Raw genomic sequence first — 26,102 nt, 5'->3', positions numbered from 1 at the left:
AAGAAGGGGGAAAGAAAAAAACGCATGTGCTATCATATGTAGAGTTTAGCCCCAGATGCTCCAATAATGGATGCAGTAACAGGAGTTGAGGGTTTGCCCCTCTTACCATTATGGTAAGCGGCAGATAAGATGATAAAAAAAAACACAAAAAAACGACCCTGCGACATTAGCACTGCCACACGTAAGTGTGAGGAACTGACGCCGCAGGGGTACAAGGATGTCGGCAGCGCACACAGAAGTGCACTGTATTAAAGGTAATTGGGGAGGGTGCGGTTTTGAGGATTGTGTGGCAGGGAAGGTGGACAAAAGTGATCTATTTGTTCACTGCGCCGCACTGTAATTGTAGTCGACATTTTCGTAGGCAGAATTACGGGCGGCGCGGTGATCACATCACATAGATTCTTTAACACTGGGGAACGCTTTATGGATTTTCAAAACACAATTTCTCAGAATGGTTTGCTTCGTTTTTTCTTATTTGTGTTCATGAAGATCATTTGTACCACACACTATCACCACCGCGGTGGTCCCCTGGCACTCTAGAAGATCAGAAAGGTAAGAGTGTGGGGAGAGATCCACCAGGGGGCACGGAGATGTTCTAACGCATCTCGGCTCGTCTCCTCTACAGGGCACTGATCGGGGGACCTGAGCCCCCCCCCGGAGTGAGAAGCTGGCACCACCCCCACCCATCTGAGTGAGCCGGGCACCCCTGGCCCAAATTTGAGCCCCCGGGGAGGAACCGTCCCGGAGATAAGAGCTTCAGAGTTTAGAGGGACAGAAGCCCCTCCCCCCTGCGGCTCCGCAAGAATCTATGGCAAACCCGGGCCTGAGCGAGGCCTGTGGTAGGGCTCGGCCGGCTACCCTGACAGGCGGCTCCCCCCCCCTGCCTAGTGCGCATCGGGGAACCGGAGGCGGTACTACGAAAGTGCCGTGGAGTTGCAGGCCTGGGCGAGGCCTATAGTACAAGGAGAAGGAAGGAGCGTGGGGGCCCCCACAGGACTGAGCGGTGCTTGGTGAACCCGCGTAGGGCGAACTGGAGCTCCAGGAATTGGTGTCGGCAGTGCGTGGGAGGCAGGCGGAGCCTCGCACTGGCCTACACACGCAGCACACGGACTCCCACTGGCTGAGTGGCGAATTTGCGCCAAGGAGGTGCAGGCCCGGGCAGGAAGACCTCCGGGAGACTGAAGGTGTCACGGGAAGAGGCGAGAGTGAGGCTGGGGAGAGCCCCTGGCGTACATCTGAGCCCCGGAGGGGTCTCGGGCAGCAGGTTGTCCCCCGAGTACAGCGGCTCCCAGGCAGACAGAACGGGCACTCAGGGCCCAGTTGGGAGAGATCGGCCTCAGCAGGCCACACCGGGGTACAGACACAAGGGCTTTGGGATTGGTCCTTCCCGCGCCCAGCCTCTGGAACATTAAGTACTGCCACTGCTCCGATGGGAGTGAAGTTATACAGTTCGGGGGTGAGAGGGGAGGTGGGAACCCTGCGGAAGAGAAACCCATACCCACAGGAGTGCATTAGTCGGGGACTCGGACCCCCGTTGCTGGGTCTCCGCTCCTCGCCCCTCGGCTGACATTGGCCCTCGCTCCCTGTGGCGTTGTATGCGTGTGTGATAGCGGGTCACCTTGGGCACAAGCTTTTGGGGGAGGCCCCCACGGAGCAGGGATGCTTGGGGAGAGTCTATGAACTGGAAGGAATCTCTACAGAAGTTTCGCCACACGCTCCCCGATCCCCTGATACCCCCTGAAATGGCAGCCCAGACGCAACAGGAATCTGCTGATACAAGCACAGTCACCAGGGGCATGGCGGCCCTACTGGAGGAAATTAGAGGCTTTAGGGCGGATATTGCTCTACGACTGGACACCTTAGATAAAAAAGTGGACAATATTGATGACAGGGTTCAGGCACTGGAGAACAATACAGCTTCGAGCGACATCTTTGAGACACAGTTTGACATGCGCCTGTCGGAGCTCGAGAGGAGAGAAGAGAAATGCTCCTTAAAAATGGATGATTTGGAGAATAGGGAACGCCGCTGTAACCTACGTTTCCTAGGCTTTCCGGAACACGAAGGCGAAAAGCAAGTAGACATCATCAAATCTATCAATGCAGTAATAGGAGTGCTATTCGAGGGGGCCAACACCAACGAACCCACCATTGACAGGGCCCATAGAGCGGGCGCATCCTCTAGAGACCCCAGATCCGTTCTAGTTCGCTTTCATTACTTCTCCGAGAAAAGCAGGATCCTCGAACTGGCTCGCAAAAAGGGCCCGGTGGAGTGGGAAGGGGCCCAGATCTCGGTGTATCAAGACCTGTCGGCCTTCACCCTTGCAAGACGTCGCCTCTGTTCCCCGTTGACGAAGATGCTCGAGTCCAGGGGGGTCCGATACAGGTGGGGATACCCATTCTCGCTCTCTTTCGAGTTCGAGGGCTACAAGTATGCCCTGATCACTGAGGACGATATCCAGAGAGTGTCGGGCGAACTTTTGGACAATTCAAACGTGGAGATGGGGGAGCAGGACCGTGAGCGAACCCAGACAGGCCCAAAAGGGAACAAAGCTCCAAGGGAAAGGCGCAGAGTTCGTGGCCAAAGGAAATTTAGGAGAGTGGCCCCAGCCTCCCCGGACCTTCCGAATAACTGAATCGAGCTCTTGGCACCAGACGAATAAACCGGCATTTGACTTTGTGAATGGAGGGTGATGTAACTGTTTGTGAACTGCGTTGATCCTGGGGTGGAGGGGGGCTCGAGTTGTTTATAAAGAGTTAATAAGCCCGGAGGGGGAGACAATGGTGGCCTGGTCTGGCGATTGGATGAAGCCATGGAACATCCAGGCGATGAGGGGGGAGGAGGGAGAGGGGGGGGAGAGGGGGAGTTGGGTTGCTGGGGTTACAGTTATGGCGCGCCAAGTTTTTTGGTTTTTCTCGCACCCCTGGGGCTTTCTCGAGCCGTAAGTGGGTTGCGGAAGCATTGTGGGAGCAGCAACGCTTGCTGTTCTAAGAATGGAGCTATGAGCCTTTACCTGTGTTTTAATGGATGATTCACTCCAATTCTTGACAGTGGGGTCATTGAATGTCCGCGAGCTTAACTCGCCTACAAAGAGGTCGCTAATTGTGAGGGAATTTGCAAGGCTGCAGCTTCACTTTCTCTTTGTGCAGGAGACTCATTGGGTTCGGGGAAAGGAGCCTAAGCTCAAGGCCAAGACCATTGATCAGATGTTCACAGCTTCTTCCCAGGCAAAGAAGCGGGGAGTAGCTTTGTTGGTCTCCCCTGGGGCCCATTTTGTGTTTAAAGCCTCAAAAGCGGATCCGGATGGTCGGTATCTCATGGTAAAGGAGGAAGTGCGGGGCCGCTTGTTCACATTGGTCTGCATATATGCTCCGAATGAAGCGCAGGACACCTTCTGGGAGGGAATGAAAGGGATAATAATGTCATTTTCTGAGGGCACCCTACTGGTGGGTGGGGATTTTAACATGGTGCTTTGCCCCGAGAGGGATAGAAAGTCTGATAATCCCTGCCCCAACATCCGTCTCCACAAGAAATTGGCGTTGGCCTTCCAGGAAGTGAATGGGGAACTGGGTCTGTGTGACACGTGTATACCCAAGCGGGGTCGGAACCCCGATTACACATACTATTCAAAGCCACATGCTGTTTTCTCTCGTATAGATTACATCCTGGTTGATTCCTCGCTGCAGGGAGAGGTCTCGAACTCGGGTGTGGAGATCGTCCCCTGGACGGATCACGATATGGTAAAGCTTAGGATTGGCCTTCCCCCTGCCCCGGCAACCGGATCCCGGTGGAGGTGTAACGACCTCCTCCTGCAAGACAAGGAGATACGCCAATCCCTCCTAGCAGCCATAGAAGATTATTTCACCCTTAATGACAACAGGGAGGTTGGTACTATGGGAGTATGGGAGGCATTTAAGGCAACTATTAGAGGCACCCTTATTGGTATAGGGTCTGGGAGAAAAAGGGAGAGGGACCGTGAGGAAAAATTGTTAAAGGAAAAGATAGAGGCTATCCAACCGGGGGGGAAGTTGAAAACACAGATGTTTCCCGGGCAATGGGAGGAACTGCAGGGGTTGCGATCTAAGTTGGCGGACCTCCAGGTGGGACAAACGGAAAGGAAGCTCTCATTTCTGAAACAGAAGTATATGGAAAAGGGGGAAAAGGAGGATAAGATATTGGCCTGGAGACTTCGTGAATTTAGGAACAGTAGGAGGGTGAATTCATTACACACCCTGGAAGGGGACTCGACCGTGAGGGATAGCAAGATAGCAGAACAATTCAGGCTATATTATGAAAAATTGTATTGCTCGGAATATACGGGGGATGGGAATGATGTTGACAGTTTCCTGGACTCCCTTCCCATCCCGGGCCTTCTTCCTGACAAGGCTGATTCTCTCAAACACCCCATTTCCCCGGAAGAAGTAATAGACACCATATCCTCTTTAAAGAGCGGCACTGCCCCGGGGGACGATGGCTTTACAGTTAAGTTTTATAAGACCTACAGGTCCACGCTTGCCCCATTCATGGCTAAGATGTTCAATGCTGCACTGGATCAAGGCACCCTCCAACCCACGCTGATGTCTGCTTTAATCGTAGTCCTGCCTAAAGAGGGCAAGGATCCCTCCTATTGCCAATCATATCGCCCCATATCCCTCCTTAACACCGATGTTAAAATATTGGCTAAGCTCCTAGCGAATAGACTAGCAAAGCTCCTCCCTACCCTAGTACATGGAGACCAAGTGGGCTTCATCCCGGGTCGCCAGGGATCAGATAATATAAGAAAAACTCTCGACTTTTTGCACGAGGCATCTAGACAGGGAGTGGAGGGGTACCTTCTCTCGCTAGACTCAGAAAAGGCCTTTCGACCGCGTCGAGTGGCCTTACATGGGCAGGGTTCTCCGAAAGATGGGTCTGGGAGACAATTTTTGTGGGTGGGTCGCAGCACTATACAATGGTCCCTCGGCGAGAGTGCTGGTCAACGGAGGCACTTCAGAGCCCTTTTCCCTTTCTAGAGGCACCCGGCAGGGATGCCCCCTGTCGCCCCTATTGTATGCTTTGGCAATGGAGCCCCTGGCCATTGCGGTTAGGAACGACCCGAAAATCACGGGAATACGGTGTGGTGATTGTGACTTTAAGCTATCCTTATTTGCAGACGACATTCGGGGCTACCTAACAAATATTCAAGACTCCCTACCCGGGTTATTTGATCTTGTACACTACTTCGGTTCCTTTTCTGGACTGAAAATAAACACGTCCAAATCAAGCATCATGCCCATGGGTCTAGGGGATTGTCATGATGCCTACCTCCAAGGAGCCAGGCCGGGCCCAGCAACCCCAGAGGCAGACATCATTTTCCCCAGGGAAGTCTCAGCTGGCCCAAGTCGGGGCCCTTTGGACTCAGTCCTGGCGCCTTAGGCGCCAGGCTCATAGCGGACCCCAGTCCTGGCGCCTTAGGCGCCAGGCTCATAGAAGAGGATATGTGTTTAAGTGCTTGGGTGCACACTTACCTGATGCAGACCTTGCTGCTTCATCCAGGCCCTCTTGAGGCCTGAATGGGACTACTTTACCTGTAGGACTACTTCACCACCCGGGTGTGGTCGGGGAAGGATACATACCTGATTGGTGGAAGGATACATACCAGGAACTTCTTCCAAGGCTATTTAAACCCCACCCGAACAGCCACACGTGCTTCGCGTTGTTCTGCACCTAGCAGCTGGACGCTCACCGTGTCAGCTCCTGCATCCTGACTTCAGCCACGCCTGCCAGCACCCTGGAACACCTGCAAGGGGAGAAAGGAAGAGAATAGGAGAAGAAAAGCCCTTACCTGCTAAATCTGCATCCCGGAGTCATTTCTCCAACGGCCCTGAAAAGGAAGATATCATTTTAAAGGCATTTTGTTCAGATCGCTGCAGCGCTGCATTTTACTCACCTTTGCAAGGCGCTTCCATCTTCAGCAGCGATCTTCCGGATTCAGCTACGCCCCGGCGCCTAGAGGAAAAAAGACAAGAACAAAGGTGAGAGGGAGAAAAGGAATAAGGAAAGCTCAGTTTCCTTTTAAGTCTTACCTGTTGGATTATTCCCACTGCATTTCGGGTGCTGCCGCTTCCTGGCATCTCCGGACTCCGGCCCCTATGGGGAAAAAAGACAAAGACATTGAATGAGCGAATGCAAAGACATTACCTGAGCGCTCATCCAGAACTGTTTCACTTCGGGTCGGCGCCATATCTCCGGCACTCCGAACCCCGGCCCCTAAGGGGAAAAAGACATAAGCATTAGCGCTTGCTGCAATTAGACAACGAACATTATTATTAAGCTTGAACTTTTGAACAGAACTTTTACAGCGCCTTACCTGAACAGTCAAGCTTACCTGAACTCCCATCAATCCTCAATCCAGTGAAGTAACTGGGTTTCAACGCGCCCCTGCATCAGAAGCAGGATGGAGAGCTCATCCTTCCAAACCCTAAGGAGGGTATCCAACGAGCCAGGGAAGCCAGAATAGAGGGGCCCTTCCTGTCCATCTTCAGAGTTCTGCGCCTTCGCCTCCGTGGGAACCAGGTGAGCGTTACAGAACGCGAAGCCTTACCACAATTTCCCACGTGGGCGCTATGGAGACTTCCGAGACAGATCACCTGGCCCATCTTTTAGGGGAATTACGGGCAGAAGTGCACTCAGCCCGCCAGGAGACTAATGCTCTCAGAAGGGAACTAATCCTATCCAAGGAAAGAACTGATGATCTGGCCAAAAGGTTATTGCAGGGCCAGGCAGAGCACACTCCTTTACCTGTTTCCGGAGATATTTCTACAACAATGGGTTCGAATAACCCAGTACAAATCAATCTACCTGGACACATGCCTTTGGCCCCGCCCGAACGTTTTGCGGGGGATCCCAAGAAATATGCCGTTTTTATGAACCAATGCCGTTTACACTTTTTATGCAGGCCCGGGGCCTTCCCCAACGGCCAGACCAAAGTAGCCTTTGTACTATCTTACCTCAGTGGCTGTGCTGCCGATTGGTCTATTCCATTGGTAAATCAGGATGATCCCATTCTCTGGGATTTCCAGGGCTTCCAGGCCAGCATGGAAAGATTATTCGCTCGACACTCGCAGGGACAGGCCCTTGACAACGAACTGCTATCCTTACGACAAGGTAATCAGGATCTTTTGTCCTATATCGCCACCTTTAATAGACTAGTTGTGGAAACCGGATGGCCTGAAAATAAAAGGATCACATTGTTTCATCGAGGCCTGCGCGGACAGCTTAAAGATGTTATAGCTCAGATAGTAGATCCACCCCAGGCCTGTGCAGACTACATAGACTTAGTGGTTCAACTTGATCACAGACTTCAAAATAGAAAAGCAGATCGGCTCAAGTATGAAACCAGAGTACCTATCAAGACCCACGTTAACTCCAAGAGTACTGACGTTTCCGAACCTATGCAAATTGGCAGTGTTAAAGGACCATTAACGCAGAAGGAACGAGAGAGAAGGCGACAAATGCAACTTTGTCTGTATTGCGGAACTTCCGGTCACTTTCTTCAAAGTTATCCAGTTAAACCACCCAAGAAGGTGGTTGGAGCCACTGATAACGAGTTATTGACACCTGGTTCGGGAAATGACCTAGCCCGACAAGCGTAGGGGTCCGCTTGCCGAGCTTGAAAACAAACTCTTTGACCTCGCATTTTGTCATGCCAATGGTGCTTGTGAACCCAAAACAGCCTCAGCAGTTGCATGCTATAAAAGCATACATAGACAGTGGAGCTATTGGAAATTACATACACCGTGAATTGGCTTCCAGGATTAAGCTTCCTCTCCGCCCGAAAGCAACCCAAGATGTAATTACTACAGTTGATGGAACCGAAATAGCCTCAGGGCCTGTAACGCATTCCACAGTTGAAATCACTCTGGTGGGTCAGGACGGACATCGGGAAGCAATCGTGTTTGATGTGATCAAGGCCCCACAATTTCAAGTACTTCTTGGTATCCCTTGGTTAGAAACACATAATCCGAGAATAGACTGGCGAGCAAAGAAGATAACTTTTCCTGATTGTGAACCAACCTGTTACCCAAGGAATCCAGCTATGGGTCTAGCCTCTGTAACTTCCACCCCTGTACAGCTACCATCTGAATACCAAGAATTCCAAGACGTTTTTCAGAAAGAGCAGGCTAACACCTTACCTCCCCATCGATCTTACGATTGCCAAATCGACTTGGTACCCAATGCACAACTACCTTGTAGTAGGATTTATGCTCTTACTGAACCTGAGAACCTGCATTTGCGCCAGTATTTGGATCAATACCTGGCCAATGGCTTCATTCGCCCATCAAAGTCACCAGTCTCTTCCGCTTTGTTCTTCGTACCTAAAAAGGAAGGAGACCATAGGGCCTGTATTGACTACCGCGCCCTAAATCAGATAACGATTAAGAATCGTTACCCTTTGCCCCTGATACCTGAGCTTATCGACCAAGTAAAAGATGCTTGTGTGTACACCAAGCTAGATCTCCGAGGAGCTTACCACCTGGTACGTATAAAAGAGGGCGACGAGTGGAAGACTGCATTCCGCACCAAATTTGGGCTCTTCGAATATCAAGTAATGCCCTTCGGTTTGTGCAACGCACCTGCCGCCTTTCAGTACTTCATGAATGATGTTCTTCGGGAACTTATCGATGTTTGTGTCATCGTTTATATTGACGACATCCTGGTGTATTCCTCCTCAGAATCTGATCACAGAAACCATGTTAGGGCAGTTCTTGAGAAATTGCGCCAGCACAAATTATTTGCCAAGCTCGAAAAATGCGTTTTTCATACCACAGAAGTGGAGTTTCTCGGATTCATCCTGACACCTCAAGGAATCCGAATGGACTCGCGGAAAGTGGACGCCATTCTCAAATGGCCATCTCCTAGCTCTGTGAAGGGAGTGCAAAGCATGCTTGGCTTTGCCAATTTCTATCGAAGGTTCATCCCGGAATTTTCTCGAACTGTTCAACCCATCACAGCTCTCCTAAAGAAAAATAAACGCTTTGAATGGACTCTTGAGGCTGAACAAGCCTTTCAGGACCTGAAAACCAAATTCACCTCTGCACCTGTATTGAAGCACCCGCGCCCAGATCTCCCTTACATCGTGGAAACCGATGCATCCAGTTCGGCCATGGGAGCTGTCCTGTCGCAAAGAGACCCAGAAACTAACCAACTACACCCTGTAGCCTTTTGGTCCAGAAAATTCTCTCCACCTGAACTCAATTACGCAATTACCGACAAAGAACTACTGGCTATTAAATCAGCTTTCAAGGCTTGGCGTCACTATCTTCTCAGTGCAAGACACACCATCACCGTAATTACGGACCACAGAAATTTGCAGCATTTAAAGACGGCCAAAGCTCAATCTTCGCGACAACTCCGATGGGCTTTATTCTTTGCAGAATTTGATTTTGTAATTACCTATCGCCCTGGCTGCAAGAATGGTAAGGCAGATGCCTTATCCCGGATAGGCATGGAAGAACCCAATTCGAGTTTAGAACCTGTGCCAATCATACCGGAACAAAGAATTCTGGGCTTGACTTCATTGCAAACCATTGAGGACATCCAAGCTCAAGTAAAACAGCTTTTTGACTCTTCTGCCTTACTGGAATGGAGTCAAAAGGGTCCTCACTACACCGTTAAGGATGATTTACCCTACTTACAAGAGCGGTTATTTCTGCCAAGTAAAGAATTGCAGGAACTTGTCATTACCCGTCATCATGAATCATTAATGGAAGGACACCCCGGTATCGCGAGAACAGAAGAAAAGATCAAACGCCACTTCTGGTGGCCTTCTTGGAGAAAAGACAAAGTCATTTGTGTTGTCTTGCGGAATCTGTGCCCAAAATAAGAGTCAAAAGAAAAGGCCAGCCGGCCTACTTCAACCTTTGGACATTCCACCAGCACCTTGGCACACCTTGTCAATGGACTTTATAACTGACCTGCCTCCTTGTGGTGGTTACAACACGATTCTCGTAATAGTGGATCTATTCTCCAAAATGGCCCATTTTATCCCTTTAAAAGGATTGCCGTCAGCTTCCACCTTGGCCAAGGAATTTATGGAAAATATAGTGCAGTTACATGGTTTCCCTTCCATATTAGTCTCAGACCGTGGAAGTCAATTTATCTCACACTTTTGGAAGAAATGTTGCCAACTAGCACAAATAGACGTGCGGTTATCCACCAGCCACCACCCCCAGACCGACGGACAAACCGAGAGAACCAATCAGACTCTCGAGCAATATCTGCGGTGCATGTTACACCAATCTGAGTTAAATTGGAAAGACATCCTTTGGATTGCAGAATATGCATACAACAATTCAGTGCATTCTGGAACCGGACAGACTCCTTTTTATACCCTGTATGGTCACCATCCTCGGACCTCTGACCTAGATCCACCTCTGACCCTGGAGATGCCTGCAGTAAATCACCTACATTCCACAATAACCCAAGCCTTCAAAGAAGCTACAACCCACTTACAGCAAGCCAAGAAAAAGTATAAAGAAAACGCTGATTTGCACCGAAGTAAAACTCCTCCTTACCAAGTAGGAGATCAGGTATGGCTAGCAACTAAACATCTACCCCTCAAGGGTCAGCGAACTTTTAATCCCAGATTCATTGGGCCTTACCCCATCAAAGCTATTATCAACCCAGTGGCCTTTAAACTCGATTTACCATCCAACATGCGGATTCATCCCGTTTTTCACGCATCTCTTCTAAAACCAGTACAACCTGGAACCAGACTGTCTGAGCCCCCAGGCCCTGTCCAAATTGATGGAGAATTAGAATTCGAAGTGAAAGACATTTTAGATTCCAAGATAGTTAAGTCGAAACTCTTCTATCTTGTTGATTGGAAAGGATATGGACCTCAGGAAAGATCTTGGGAACCCAGTAACTATGTTCACGCACCACGATTAATTCAACGATTCCATCGAAGATTCCCGCACAAACCAAAACCCCCGGAGGAAAAGACCTTGGGAGGGGCCTTGAGGGGGGGTACTGTCATGATGCCTACCTCCAAGGAGCCAGGCCGGGCCCAGCAACTCCAGAGGCAGACATTTTCCCCAGGGAAGTCTCAGCGGGCCCAAGTCGGGGCCCTTTGGACTCAGTCCTGGCGCCTTAGGCGCCAGGCTCATAGCGGACCCCAGTCCTGGCGCCTTAGGCGCCAGGCTCATAGAAGAGGATATGTGTTTAAGTGCTTGGGTGCACACTTACCTGATGCAGACCTTGCTGCTTCATCCAGGCCCTCTTGAGGCCTGAATGGGACTACTTTACCTGTAGGACTACTTCACCACCCAGGTGTGGTCGGGGAAGGATACATACCTGATTGGTGGAAGGATACATACCAGGAACTTCTTCCAAGGCTATTTAAACCCCACCCGAACAGCCACACGTGCTTCGCGTTGTTCTGAACCTAGCAGCTGGACGCTCACCGTGTCAGCTCCTGCATCCTGACTTCAGCCACGCCTGCCAGCACCCTGGAACACCTGCAAGGAGAGAAAGGAAGAGAATAGGAGAAGAAAAGCCCTTACCTGCTAAATCTGCATCCCGGAGTCATTTCTCCAACGGCCCTGAAAAGGAAGATATCATTTTAAAGGCATTTTGTTCAGATCGCTGCAGCGCTGCATTTTACTCACCTTTGCAAGGCGCTTCCATCTTCAGCAGCAATCTTCCGGATTCAGCTACGCCCCGGCGCCTAGAGGAAAAAAGACAAGAACAAAGGTGAGAGGGAGAAAAGGACTAAGGAAAGCTCAGTTTCCTTTTAAGTCTTACCTGTTGGATTATTCCCACTGCATTTCGGGTCCTGCCGCTTCCTGGCATCTCCGGACCCCGGCCCCTATGGGGAAAAAAGACAAAGACATTGAATGAGCGAATGCAAAGACATTACCTGAGCGCTCATCCAGAACTGTTTCACTTCGGGTCGGCGCCATATCTCCGGCACTCCGAACCCCGGCCCCTAAGGGGAAAAAGACATAAGCATTAGCGCTTGCTGCAATTAGACAACGAACATTATTATTAAGCTTGAACTTTTGAACAGAACTTTTACAGCGCCTTACCTGAACAGTCAAGCTTACCTGAATTCCCATCAATCCTCAATCCAGTGAAGTAACTGGGTTTCAACGCGCCCCTGCATCAGAAGCAGGATGGAGAGCTCATCCTTCCAAACCCTAAGGAGGGTATCCAACGAGCCAGGGAAGCCAGAATAGAGGGGCCCTTCCTGTCCATCTTCAGAGTTCTGCGCCTTCGACGCCGCGCCTCCGTGGGAACCAGGTGAGCGTTACAGGGATCGAGACATCGGAAGTGACGCCGACATTCTGGGGGTTAGAATTGAACGGAAATCCACTAGGTACCTGGGCACCACCATCCCCAGAGATCTATCCCAACTATACCAGTGCAATTTCCCGGGGATCCTTGCTCAGGTTAGCAGCGACCTCAGACGGTGGGGCACCCCTCACGCTTTCCTGGCTTGGGCGCATGGTCACGGTGAAGATGAATATTTTGCCCCGCCTCCACTACCTCTTCGCAGCGCTTCCAGTCGTGATACCCGAGACCTTTTTTGAGGTGCTTCAGTCCCGTGTCCTCCAATTAATTTTGAACGGTAAGAGGTTGAGAGTTAAAACCTCCACCCTGACCCTCCCAAAGTTTTATGGTGGTTTTGGTCTCCCCGACATCCGGCTCTATTATAAAGCAGCCCAGCTCCGGGTGATGTTGGAGCATATGCAGGATGATATGGGAACATATTGGACTTATGTCGAGGACATTCACACCCACCCGAAAAAAGTTAGAGACCTTTTGTGGGCCCCTCCTAAGGCTCTCCCTTCTCAGCTCAGAACACATCCCACCCTGGCAGCCCTGTGGGCAGTATGGAAGCCTAATAAAGCTAATAAACAACTGTCTTCATGGCCTTCCCCTTTGTCCTCGCTCTGGGGCCCCCCCCATTGACCTGGGCTCTAGGGTTTTCCGAGACACTCAGGCCTGGTCAGACATGGGCTTGTAGACGGTCTCTCAGCTCTCACGTGAAGAGGGCTTCATAGAGTATGACAACCTGATCGAGGCACTGGCAGATAGACCCCCCACGGTCTTTGAATATCTACGTTTGAAGGGGATTTTGACCCACCCTCGCTGGGCTGACCAGCTTAGACACTCCCTCACTCCTTTTGAAACTATCCTGGCTAAAAGTACAACTCGAAAGGGTTCATTGTCTAAGTTTTATAGTGTTTTGATAACAGCGGACCTAGAGGGTAGACAAAACATATGGGAAGAAAGGCTGGGCATGCCATTGGATGATCACACTTGGAGGGCTGTCTTTAAAAGTATCTTTACGGGTTCTCTGTATACCGCTGCCATGGAACATAGCTTTAAAATCCTCCATTCGTGGCACCGCCCCCCGGCCTTGTTGTCCAAGATGTTTAGAGATGTGTCCCCCTGGAGGAACCTGGTTTCACATGTGGTGCGGTTGTCCGGTAATACAGGTTTACTGGTCGGAATTACTCAGCTGGATTAAAGATATCGAGGGGTTTGGCCCTTCCCTACACCCGTTGGAAATTCTACTGGGCACTCCTATGCCGGAGACAGAATCGAATGTTTATCCCAAGGTCATTGGGGACATGCTACGAGCGGGGAGGCTGGCGCTAGCCCAAAAATGGAAGAGCGCCCTGGCCCCCTCCAAGGAGGAATGGCTCTGTAAACTTAGGTCGATTTTTGTATACGAAAAACTTACTGCAATAGCAAACGATACTATGGCTGATTTTCTACAGGAATGGACTGCAGTTCTTCTCCATGATGATTGTATTTCCATGCGTTTGTAGAATGAATACTGAGCTGCTTTGATATGGTACATGTTTTTACATCCCCCAAGGACCCGAGATGTTTCCTGTTCAATTGTCTTTTGGTCGGACCCCACTGTCTCAAGTGGTACTTTTAACAATCATATGGTATGCAAGTGTTCTCCCCTAAGTTTCCAAAAGTTTGCAACACCCCAAAACTTGGCATGTTGATCTATTGGGGGGTTGGGATGGGAGGAGGGAAATGGGGAAGGGAGTTATTGTAAAAAAGAGAAAATATCATTGAAGATCTGGTTCATTTTGATTGTTTTGCTGGTTGGGTCGGCTGTCACGCCCATCCTTATATGTATATTGTCAATAAAAAACAAATTTTTAAAAAAAGAGTGTGGGGAATTAGAAGGGTATAGCAGGAAAAGGTAGAGTGAGAGTTGTGATGTCCAGTTGATAGCTTGGTTTGCACAGTTTGCTGACCTTTGGTGCGGTTTGCGGCTCAGTAGATTCCTGTGTGCTGTTGTGTATGGCTGTGTGTGTTTTTTTTGTCATTTCACTGTGGTGAAGTGCGTGCGGTTTGCTGTCCACACAGGTGTTTGTGTTTGATAAGTGTATGCAGAACTTGATTGTTTTAGGGTTGGGTTAGTAGGGCTTCTTCTTACCTTGTTGCTTTGGACTTCTGTGCTCTTCGTCTCTGTCTGTGCTGTGTGTTGAGTGTTTTGAGTGGTCTGCTCGCCAGGTATTGTGCGTGATGGTGGTTTTCTTTTGTAATTGTCTAGTGGTTTGTGGGCACGGGGTTGTGTGGGTTCCCGCCCCCCCTGGGCTGGAGATGGCTAGTGATTGGGGGTTTCGGTTGTCTCCCTGAGTTTGTGTGCTACCCCCACCAACCGAGGACCGTGTGCACTAAGGCCCGTTCTTGGTTAATGCACCTCTGGCTACAGCCGGGGTTCCTGACTCTGGGGTAGCGACTCGAGAGGGGTGATGAAAGGGTGGTTCTTTCTTGGGATCGCTCTCTGGCTTGTTCCTACCATGTATGCTTGATGAGGTGTGCTCTATTTCGAGTGGAGTCTTTGTTTTTCCTAGTCGTTCCCTCCCGATTCTGATGTCAACAGCCACGTTTTAAGTAGTTTTCTGAATTTTAGGTGATCCTTTGTATTGTGTATGTCTTTTGGGAGGCGGTTCCACGTTTTTGCTACCAGGTGGGAGAAAGACAACCCCTTCCTCCCCCCACTCCCGCCCCATCCCCCAAGTTTTCTTTTTTCTATGGTTTTGGTTCTAGGCGAATGTCGTTGCTTGATCTGAGTGGTCTTACCGGTTGGCAGATGGTTATATTCTTTTGTAGGAATTTGGCTCCTTGGCAATGGATAGCTCTGTGCGTTATGTGTTTTGAACCTTATTTACTGTTTGACGGGTAGCCAATGTAGCATTTTTAGTGCTGGGGAGATGTGGTCCCTTTGTGGTAGTCTGAGCAGGAGTCTGGCCACTGCGGTTTGGATGCGTTGCAGTTTCTTTAATAGGCGTTTCGGCATTCCAAGGTATAGGCTGTTGGCATAGTCCATTCTGGGCATGATGAGGGAGATGAACTCCAAGGTTTTTGACTGTCGTCAACGGCATCAGTGAAGTTCCTAGTTCTCTGGGCCATGGGATGGTTCCCGGTTTTTGGCTATAACCATTATTTGTTTTGCCTGGGTTGAGTTTGAGGCTGTTTGTGTTCATCCATTCATAGAGTTCTTGTAGACAGCCTTCCATCGTTGTGTTTTCTTCTTGTGCGTCATTTTGTACATGATTTGTGTGTCATCTGTGTAATTGTAGCATGTAAAACTATGTCTTCTAATGAGCTTTATTAGTGGAGTCAGGTAGATATTGAAGAGCAGTGGGGATAGGGACGATCCTTGTGGTTGGTGTCTCTTGGAGTGGATTTGAAAGGTTTAATCCAGATTGTTTCGGTTCTATTTGTTAGGAATGATTTAATCCAGAGTAGGGTTAGGTCAGTGATTCCTATTTCTTCTAGTCTGTTGATGAGGATGTCATGGCTGACTGTGTCGAACGCTGCAGAGAGGTCCAGAAGTATCAGGGCTGAACTTGTGTTGGAGTCTGCATTTGTCTTTAGATCATCCCAGATTGAGAGGAGTGCCATCTCCATTCCTTTCTTGTGTCTAAAGCCGACTTGTGCCTGGACCAGTATTTGGTGTTTTTCTATGTGTTCCTATTTTAGTCCATAGAAGTAGGTTTCAATTAGTTTGGCTGGAATGGGGATGTTTGAGATAGGCCTGTAGTTGGAGAGGTCGTCCACGTTGCCTGCTGTGTCCTTGAGGAGTGGTTTGATGTACGCTGATTTGAAAGATCGCATTATATACCCTGTTGCGAGTGATAGGTTGAAGAGGTTTCTGTAACATTCCAAGGGTATGCCCTGTGTGAGGATTGATTTGTATATATCTGTAGGACATGGGTCACTGGGGGAGCTCGCTTTTTTGGTATTTCTTATGAGCTTGACTCTGCTGATATTTTGGGGATGTTTTGGAGTTTGTTCTGATAATTCTTGGTTGGGGGGTGGGTTGTGTAATTTGGTTGACTGGTCTGCTTTGTATGATTTGGCGGATGCTGCTGATTTTGTTTTGGAAGTGGTCTGCAAGGTTGTTGCATAGTTGCATTAAGGGTACCGGAATGCTGTTGCATCCGAGTAGCTTCTTCATTTCGTTTATGATGTTGAACAGTTCCATTTGGGTGTTTGCGGCTTTGGTGATTCGGTTGTCGTATTATTTTGGCCATTTGGATTTCCTTTTTGCACGAGCGGAGTTGTCGTTGAAATTATGATTCTTTTTGCTTGGTCATAATATTTTCTCCATTCTAGTTCGAGCTTCTTGCGTTTCCTTTTCATGGCGCCAAGGAGGGGAGTAAACCATTTTGCCATTGCTCTCTTGTGATATGGGGTGAAAGGTTTTTCCTTGGAGATATTGTTGATTGTTTCGGTGATCCATTTATGAAGTATTTTTGTTTTTCCATCGAGATCGAGTTCATCCTGGTTGATGGTTTTGTGAGTTCAAGTTGCTCTACTAAGTTACTGGCCCTCATTACGACCCTGGTGGAAAGTGACTGACCGGACCGCCACAGCGTAAATAGCGTTTCCTCCATAGCACGATGGAGCAAAGTGCGGCCCATTCCGACCCATCGGGCACGAGCACCACGCCATGGCGGAAGTGCAAAGTCCGCGATGGCGGAAATGACCCCAAAACGGCCCACACCGCCGCCGTACGGCGCCCTAGGTGCAATACCGCCACCCATCATAGCGGACACCGCAGTGAGCGCCAACCGGAAAGTACGGCGACCGTAAATATACGGAAACGGAAGTAAAAACATGGGCCCGGAACGGGAAACAACACCCCGTACACCTATAAAACCACAAAATACACACAACCACTAAAAACACCACCCTGAGACACATCCCAACCCGTCATCCACCCTAGTGAAACCAAGAAAAATGGGAAAAGTAGCGAAGAAAGCGTGCGACCGCAAGCGGCAGGTCCACTTCTCCCGTGAGGAACTCACCGTGCTTACAGAGACCCTCCAGGAGAATGCCGCCGCCGTCTTCTCCACGCAAATGACCAGGACGGCACTAGCGAACAAGAAGGCCATATGGGCCCTGGTGGCACAGCGGGTAAGTGCGGTGGGGACCGCACCCCGCAACCCACAGCAATGCAGGAAACGGTGGGACGACCTGCGGATACGCGTCCGTAGCATACTTTCTGCCAACCGCAACATTGCCACAGCCACCGGGGGAGGGTCGGAATCACCCATCAAGTTGACCCCCTGGGAAGAAATCTGTGCCTCCACCATTGGAATGGAGAGCATAGAGGGAGTCGGAGGGATGGAGAAAGGAGTGCAGACATCCGGAGAATCAGGTAGGTGGCCCAAATAAAACCATGCCAAATCCACAATGTCCAATCATGTGACTCACATGTGTCCACATAGCGCAACAGCAACACATGGCCAGGAGAACGTCCACACACATTGGCCTGATAGCGCACTTTAAAACCACAATAAATACATAAAAAATTAAAAACCCCAAAAACACCCACTACACGTGCAGCAGGCACACCCTAACTGCAGGCTGCCAAACAACTGCACCCTCACTCCACACACAAATGAAAGCACCTCCAAGGCCCCGACCCAAATCACCCTCAGGTACCACCCCAATGCATGTGATACATTGCCATTCCAATTCCCACAGACCCATTAATAACGCTCGCCCTCCTTTACTCCACCACAGTGTCCGATCCAAACGACGAGCTCCAGGACACCCCTACCAGCACACCTGCAAAGAGGGCCAAGACCGACGGCCAAAGACCCTCCACCTCAGCTGCACGCATCAAGACACGGCAGCAGCACATATCAAGTGGCAGCACACAGGAGGGAACATCAACAGGCACCCCAGCAGCCAGCATGCCCACAACAGCACCACCACAGGTCCCCCCAATGGATGCCACAGAAGGTACTGCCTCTGGTGGCAGCAGCACCATAGGTGACACCCCATTAATGGCAGCATGCTCCGACACAGAAGACGGGGATGTCGAAGTCAGATCCATCCATGACCTGTCCCAATCCCCCTGTCTGTTCCATCCCGTACACCATGAGGATACCACGCAGGGGCACCCACAAGACGACGACTGGCCATCCCCCACAAGCCCTGTGGCAGGGCAACATCATGAGGCGAACAGCCCCTCTGTGACACCACCGCAAATGGCCATGGCCCAGCAGAGGCAACAGTCCCTCGACCAGTTAATCGTGCAACAGCAGCAACTGGCCATTCTCCTCAAGGACCATGCCGATGGATGTGGGGGCACTAAGGCAGACATAGAAACATCAACTGAGACACTTAGGGCACAAATGGAGAGTAGCACCGAGAGCCTGAGAGTCCAAATGGAGAGTAGCACCGAGAGCCTGAGAGTCCAAATGGAGAGAAGCACCGAGAGCCTCAGGGGGGAACTGCATGCGACGTCCAAAGACGTATGTGCCGAACTTGCCGCAGTGCGCCGTGTGCTCACTGAGCTCTCACAAACCCTTAGGGACATGCATGGACGTGAGCAGGCAGAGACATCATCCGTTGCAAGTTCCGTCCAGGGCAGCCCCCAACGTAGATCTGGGAGGAACCTGCGATCCACAGGCAGGGGTGCCCCTGATACCCGCAGAGGGGGCTTGCAATAGCGACTGCCCACTGACAATGAGCATCTTTGGACACTGGTGTTCGGGGGGAGGTAGGAGGGTGGAGGGGGTGTGTTGGGCTCACTTGGGTGGCGGGTCGATAGGGTGTTCAACATGATATCACATATGCCATAAACAATGCACGATCAAACAATGAGATGTGTGGACAATGATCTTTGTGTACTAGGCCATCATAGGCGTACAGTCCATATTGTGCATGTACCAGACACACACAGTGCCACGAGTCCCGTGTCCATGTATCAGCCACCAGGCGTGAGTGCTAGAAGCATGCATCTATGAGATGCTGACGAATTTCACGGCCCTCCTGTGCCTCGCAGACTCCTTGAGGTGCTGCCACATCCCCACCCTCATCATGACCATCTTCAGGTGCTTGCAGTTCTGCGTCAGGGGGCATGGGCACATTTCTACGTACGCACATGTTGTGGAGCATGACACATGCCATCACCATCTTTGCAACCTTCTCATGGCGGTACAGGAGTGCCCCGCCAGACCTGCTGAGGCACCGGAAACGAGTCTTCAGTAGGCCGAATGCCTGTTCAATGACTACACGGGTACGTGAGTGGGCATGGTTGTAGTCCTCCTCATGCTGGTCCCGTGGGTTCCGGACTGGTGTGAGGAGCCATCTCTTCAGTGGATATCCGGCATCACCTGTATGTGGACGATAAACGAATTATGTGGAATGCCATTGCTACGTACGCACCCCCCCCCCTTCCTGCCAGGTCATTGCCGCATCACATACCCCACATCATCATGCATTAAATGAGACTCACCGAGTAGCATGGTTGTAGTCCTCCTCATGCTGGTCCCGTGGGTTCCGGACTGGTGTGAGGAGCCATCTCTTCAGTGGATATCCGGCATCACCTGTATGTGGACGATAAACGAATTATGTGGAATGCCATTGCTACGTACGCACCCCCCCCCCTTCCTGCCAGGTCATTGCCGCATCACATACCCCACATCATCATGCATGAAATGAGACTCACCGAGTAGCCAGGATCTGTTCCCTGCGTGTCGCTCCATGTAGCGTGGTATTGTAGAGTTCCTCAAGACCATAGAATCATGGGTTGATCCAGGGAATCGGGCACAACAATGTGTAATGATCCTGTTGGAGTCACACACCATTTGTACATTCAGTGAATGAAATTGTTTTCGGTTGCGGTACTGGGCCTCCATGGCATGTGGGACGACCAATTCCACATGGGTGCAGTCGATGGCACCAATGCAACCCGGTATGCCGGCAAGTGCATGGAATCCCACTTTTGTGTTGGTAATTTCCTGCTCCGAGCGTGGTAGAGAGATGTAGTCGTCTGCGTGCTGCAGGAGGGCATCGAGCACTTGCAATAGTGTCCGTGAGAACAGTGGCTGAGAAATGCCATGCAACTGTCCGACTGTGTGCTGGTAGGTGCCTGTGGCCAGGAAGTGGAGTACAGACACCACCTTCAGTAGGGGTGGGATGGCGGTTGGGCTATCTATCATGCTGACAAGGTCAGCCTGTGTCATGCCCACAATGGCGGCTATGGTGTCCCGGTCCAAACGGTAGAGGGTGTGGATCTGCTCATCAGTGAGGTTGAACGGATGTGCTCGGAGGCGTGGGATTGCGGGCTGCCTGCGTGGTGGTAGTGGCTGTGCTGGCGGCCCTTGCTGGCCCTGCCTTGGCCTCCTCCTCCTCCTGCGTCTCCTCCGTGCGGCCGGTTGTAGTTGGTGTTCGTCTTCTTCTTGGAGTTGGAGTACTTGCAGTGCTATCAGGTCCCCCAGGGCCAACATCGCGAGTCCTGCCGGTAGCATTTCGGAGTGGTTGTGGGAGGAAACTGGGCGTGCAATTTATGTGTTTTCAGGCTGTATGGCCTCCACCTGTGGTGATTCATTCCACCTGTGCAAGCTGCTCTCCCCTTTGGGCGAGCACGTCCCGCACACAACGCTGCAATTCGAGGAATGGCATCTTGCTATTACAATCATGTATTAGTACCCGATGGCCGTGTAACATTGGTTGATATGTTCATTCGGCTATGGTCCCATTGTTTCACATGCATTCTTTGCAGTCGCGAACAGACTTGTGAAGGGTCAGTGGAACGTAGTACTCGAGTAACGGTGGACCCTCATGCATCACTGCACCGAGGTTCAACGACGGGCGGGGCCTCCCATTTGTGAGTGAAGGCAGTTGCCATTTTCACACACAGCCGCACTAGATGGATTAATTTGTGATTTCAAGCGGCCACAGATGCCTTTTCGACGTGATGTTGCAAATGAGGAATTCGAAGGGCGGCGCTTTCGGTCTTCAGCTAGCGGCGAGGAGATGCCCACAGGTCTGACTGCAAATATAACGTTCTATTGTTCAGTGTCCTTGGGACAGGGGCCATGGCGAGGATGCAATGATTGATATGAATAGTTTGGGATGCGCAATAGCGAAGTGGATGATGAGGCCGGACGTTCCCAAATACATGTTACTTCACAACACTGGAATTACGGGCTGGGGCACAGTGGATTTTGCAGGCTGCATAACGCACAGACTCAATGGACATTTCACATGTTATGTGAGTATGGAAACAGGCGTTTTCATTACGGGATGAGGGAATGATGAATGGATGCATGGGCAGATGATTTGATACAGTGTTTGCCATGTACAGGGCTTCTTGGAATCTGTCCGCCTCCCCTGCGCTATGTGATGCAGGGCTGCCATAGTGGGACCATCGTCTATCTGGCCTTGTTGAGCCCTCCCTGTCTCGACGCGCCTTCAGACACTTGTGTCCATGCACGTTACCAATCCCATCTGATGGATTCTGTTTTCACAGACGCATGCACAGGTACACTCGTTTGTGATGGTGTTTTCACCTCGATATGGATAGTTATGAGTCGCAAGTGGTTTTGGGGTGGTGATGATCCTTTGGAGTGGGCTAGCATACATATGGCTGTGGATCTAGTGTGATCATTGAAGTGAGTTGTTCGAATGTAGTTCTGATGGCCATTCTATTCTTTTTCTTTTCTTTTGGTTGACAGGTATCTCCTCCCCTTTTGCCACTGCCATCTGTATGCCACTCCTGCAGATGGGTTTTACTCCCGACACCTGCTGCTTCGTGTTAATCAGTGGAGCAGCATTACGATCTTATGGGACGATCGCCAATGGGCCACATGCCCTTACGCAGTACTAGTGGCTCGGAGCAACATTTCGGCCTTTCAGCTGGACTAGTGCCTCCCTATTGGGACGGCCCTGCGGTTCTAGGCGCTTCCATGTTGCCTTTTCGTACGAGAATGTAGCCCCTGTGTACCATGAAGGAACAGGGCGTCACACAAGAAGTAGCTGGTCATTTCTTGCGGATGCAGCCCACAATGGTGAAATGTGTTTTGGAGTTCATGGCCTAATGGCTGTATGGGCTTGGTGAATTTGTTGTGCATTAAATTCCTATTCTGATATGGGCCGTGTAGCGTTCTTCTTTGCAAGTGATGTGGCATATTCCTATTTGGGGAGCGATGTATTGTGAGGAGATCTGCATTGGGTTCCAGCTTCGGAGTATAGTTGCGTGGTACTGTGCTGGGCGCGTTTGCCTATGAAGCCCAGTGAGGTCAGGGGTGAGGGCTGCCAATATGACTGTTTGGATGATGTCATGCTCAGGGGCGGGGGATTAGGTTTTGTGTAACAGATGCCGGTCAGCCAGGTGGATTGGTGGAATGATGTGATTATCGGAATATTGCTGGTCACAGGTGCCTGTGTTTGCGTGCGTTTCTTGGTGGGAGACTGGGGTCATGTCCATTGGTATAGCTTCTGTATTCGTGCCATCTGTGCCCTGCAGCTCCCATTGGCCCCTCTTGTGATTCTTTTGTTCGTTGGCATGCATGGGTGACTTGTACATTTCACTGGTTGCATTGTGACTTCGTTGCACCTACGGGGAGTTGTACTATGTGGCCAGGGAGCGGTGTACAGGCACTCAGTGGGGCCGTTTACGGTTGATTCGCGATGCCGTACTTCTCACCATGGCGGAATGGTACTTTCCGCCGTGCTTGATGGCGTTAGGTGCATGTCCGCTAGGGTCGGAATTCGCGTACCCTTGCGCCATGGTGCTGATTATGGTTTGGCATGGCGCGCGCGCGCGTACTTGGTGCAGTTAGCGTTGGCGTTCACTACGGTGTCGCTAATGGCATCGTACTTTACGGTGACGGGTCATAGTCACACCGAGCGCTATTCGATGGCGGTATTGCATTTCCGCCATCGTTTTTCGATTTCCGCCAGGGTCGTAATGAGGGCCACTGTCTTTTATGGTCTTCCAGTTTCTTGTCATGACAGTCAGGAGTTTATTGGGTTGTTTGGGTGCTTTCGTAGATAGCATGATCACCAATAGAATGAAGATGCGGTTGCTCCAGAGTATCTGTATTGGCGGTGCCGTGGTGAAGAAGTTTCTGTTAGCAAAGATTGCGTCGTGTGTGTCCCGCTATGGGCGCTGCTCCTTTAACCAACTGAAATAATTCCATTACCTTCAGCTGCTTGACTAGCGAATCTTGCGAGTTTGCGTCAATGTAAAGTTTACATTCTAGTTGTTAACAGTAAAGAGACGCTTAAAAAAAAAAAAAGACTTGTCTATATTACTGACATGTGCAGTGCAAAAAAATGTAGAAAATATGCTCCGAGAGACTAGAGATAGGGGCGAATTGCCCATTGATTTGCATCAATCAGTGATTACAATGATTCACAAGAAGGGAAGGGAAAGGTGCTGGTGCGAATCATATTGCCCCATCTAACTCACTCCTCAACACAGAAGAACAAGTTACTTTCTTACCTGGTAACGTTCTTTCGATGGGATGGTCCGACGTTGTATTCCATATCTATGACAGGTAATGTCCACAGCTGTGCTGCTTCGGAAAATCTTTGGCGTCTGTGTCCTGCGTCGATGACGTTGATGTGCCGTCCCCGAGGACCTCCTTCGACGGCCGACGTCACCCGATGTGATAAGTAGGACGCACGACGCCCATAGCCTCAGTTATAGTTTTTTCCCAGAACGTGTGCCACCAGTTTTCTGCCAGTCAGACACACAAGGCCTTGCGGAACGCAAGCTGCAATCGCAAAAGAAATTCTGCAGCGGGGAAGGCAGGGAGGGAGCGATATGGAATACATCGTCAGACCATCCCATCGAAAGAACGTTACCAGGTAAGAGAGTAACTTGTTCTTCGAGGGGATTGGGTCCTCCGACGTATTCCATATCTATGACAGACTCCCAAAGCAGTACCAAGCAAGGAGGTGGGAAAGAATTTAGAATACAAATTTAGCATGCCCAATCAAATTGCGGAATAGAGAACTGCCTTGCCAAAGGCCAGATCTTGCCCTCTGATGGAATCACGGGAATAGTGACGTACAAAAGTATGTACTGAAGCCCAGGTGGCTGCATCACAGATGTGACGAATAGGAACTCCCCTCTGCAGGGAAGTAGACGCAGCCACTCCTCTGGTAGAATGGGCCCGCAAGCCAGCCGTAGGGTCCTTACCCGCCAAGCGGTAACACTCGGAGATAGCTAAAATAATCCAACGAGATAAAGTCTGTTTCGTCACAGCTTGTCCCAAACGCTTTCCAGCGTAACCAATGAAAAGTTGATCGTCCACTCTGACCCGGGACATGCGCGAAATATAAAAGCTCAACGCTCTCCGAGGATCAAGCCTATGGAGCCTCTCCTCTTCCTTACCAGGATGTGGAGGAGTATAGAACGCCGGAAGAACAACCTTCTGGCTCAAATTAAATTCCGAAACCACCTTCGGAAGAAAAGAAGGACGAACTCTAAGGACAACCCTGTCCTTATGAAACACAGTGAAGGGTGGCTTAACTGAAAGTGCCTGTAACTCACTCACTCTGCGAGCGGAAGTAACCGCAACCAAAAACACAGTTTTCAGAGTCAACAGCCTCAAAGGGCAAGAATGTAAAGGCTCAAACGGAGCACCCATAAGAAACTTAAGAAGAAGGTTCAAATCCCAACCTGGCACCAAAAAAGGTGACAGAGGGAACACATTAGTGAGCCCTTTCAAAAACTGCGAAATTAAAGGAATCTTAAAATAGGAACACTCTTCAGACGAGCGCTTAAATATGGACAGCGCCGCCAGGTAACCTTTAATGGTCCCCACTTGCAAGCCCCTGTGGGCCAAAGAAAGCAAAAAAGACAAAACCATGGGAATGTCACATTCAAAAGGATCCACATTCTGAACCCTGCACCAGTCGCAGAACTTTCTCCAACGGCAACGGTACAGAGACTTTGTTGCCGGCCGCCTGGCCGAGAGCAACACCTCCATCACGTCTTCAGGGAGGTCCCAATCCTTATACCTCAACCTTTCAGAAGCCAAGCGTGAAGATTGAGGGATCTGACCTCTGGATGGAGAATCTGACCCCCCTCCCGTGAGAGCAGATCATCTTGGTAGGGAAGACGACGTGGAGGGCAGATGGACAAGTCTAGAAGGTCCGGGTACGACGTCCTCCGGGCCCACGCCGGAGCAATGAGGATCATCCGGGAACCGGAACTCCGTAACATCCGCAGTACTTGCGGGATGACGGGGACTGGAGGAAACGCGTACAGCAGTGGGAATGACCAATCCACCACGAACGGGTCTCCTAAGGCTCTTTTTGGAGGAAATTCCCGCAAAACCTTTCGCACTTCCGGTTGACACTGGAGGCGAAGAGATCCACTTGAGGGGTCCCCCAAAGGGCGAAGATCTCCAGGAGAATCTCCTGAGCCAGCTCCCACTCGTGAGAGATCATGCTCTGCCTGCTCAGAGCGTCCGCCGTCTCGTTGTCGTCTCCGGCCAGATGAACCGTCGAGATCGAAACTTCCTGCTGGATGGCCCAGAACTCGAGCTGCATCGCCTCCCTGCACAGCGGAAGTGACCCCCCCCCCCCCCCTTTTTGTTGAGGTAGTGCATGGCCACCATGTTGTCCGTTAGAATCAGGACACTCTTTCCGCGCACAGTCGGCAGAAAAGCCTTCAGGGCTAGCCTGACGGCCCTCAGCTCCAACAGATTGATATGGAGTCTGGACTCCGACGGAGACCAACGACCGCTGACTGTCAACTCGTTGGCATGAGCTCCCCATCCCGTGAGGGATGCGTCCGTCACGATCGTCACCTCCGGCC

General features: G+C 50.6%; 1 protein-coding gene across 3 annotated transcripts in view; it reads right to left on the bottom strand.

Annotated features, from left to right (window-relative positions):
• The window catches only part of PPP4R4 (protein phosphatase 4 regulatory subunit 4), a 1,234,696-nt gene that overhangs the window by 689,234 nt on the left and 519,360 nt on the right, over nt 1–26,102 (bottom strand). The window lies entirely within an intron of this gene.

Source organism: Ambystoma mexicanum, chromosome 14 (assembly GCF_040938575.1).
Source record: "Ambystoma mexicanum isolate Mex_15411 chromosome 14, UKY_AmexF1_1, whole genome shotgun sequence".
Classification (NCBI taxonomy): domain Eukaryota; kingdom Metazoa; phylum Chordata; class Amphibia; order Caudata; family Ambystomatidae; genus Ambystoma; species Ambystoma mexicanum.
The sequence above is the reverse complement of the archived record's forward strand: the minus strand, read 5'-3'. Positions and strand labels throughout refer to the sequence as shown.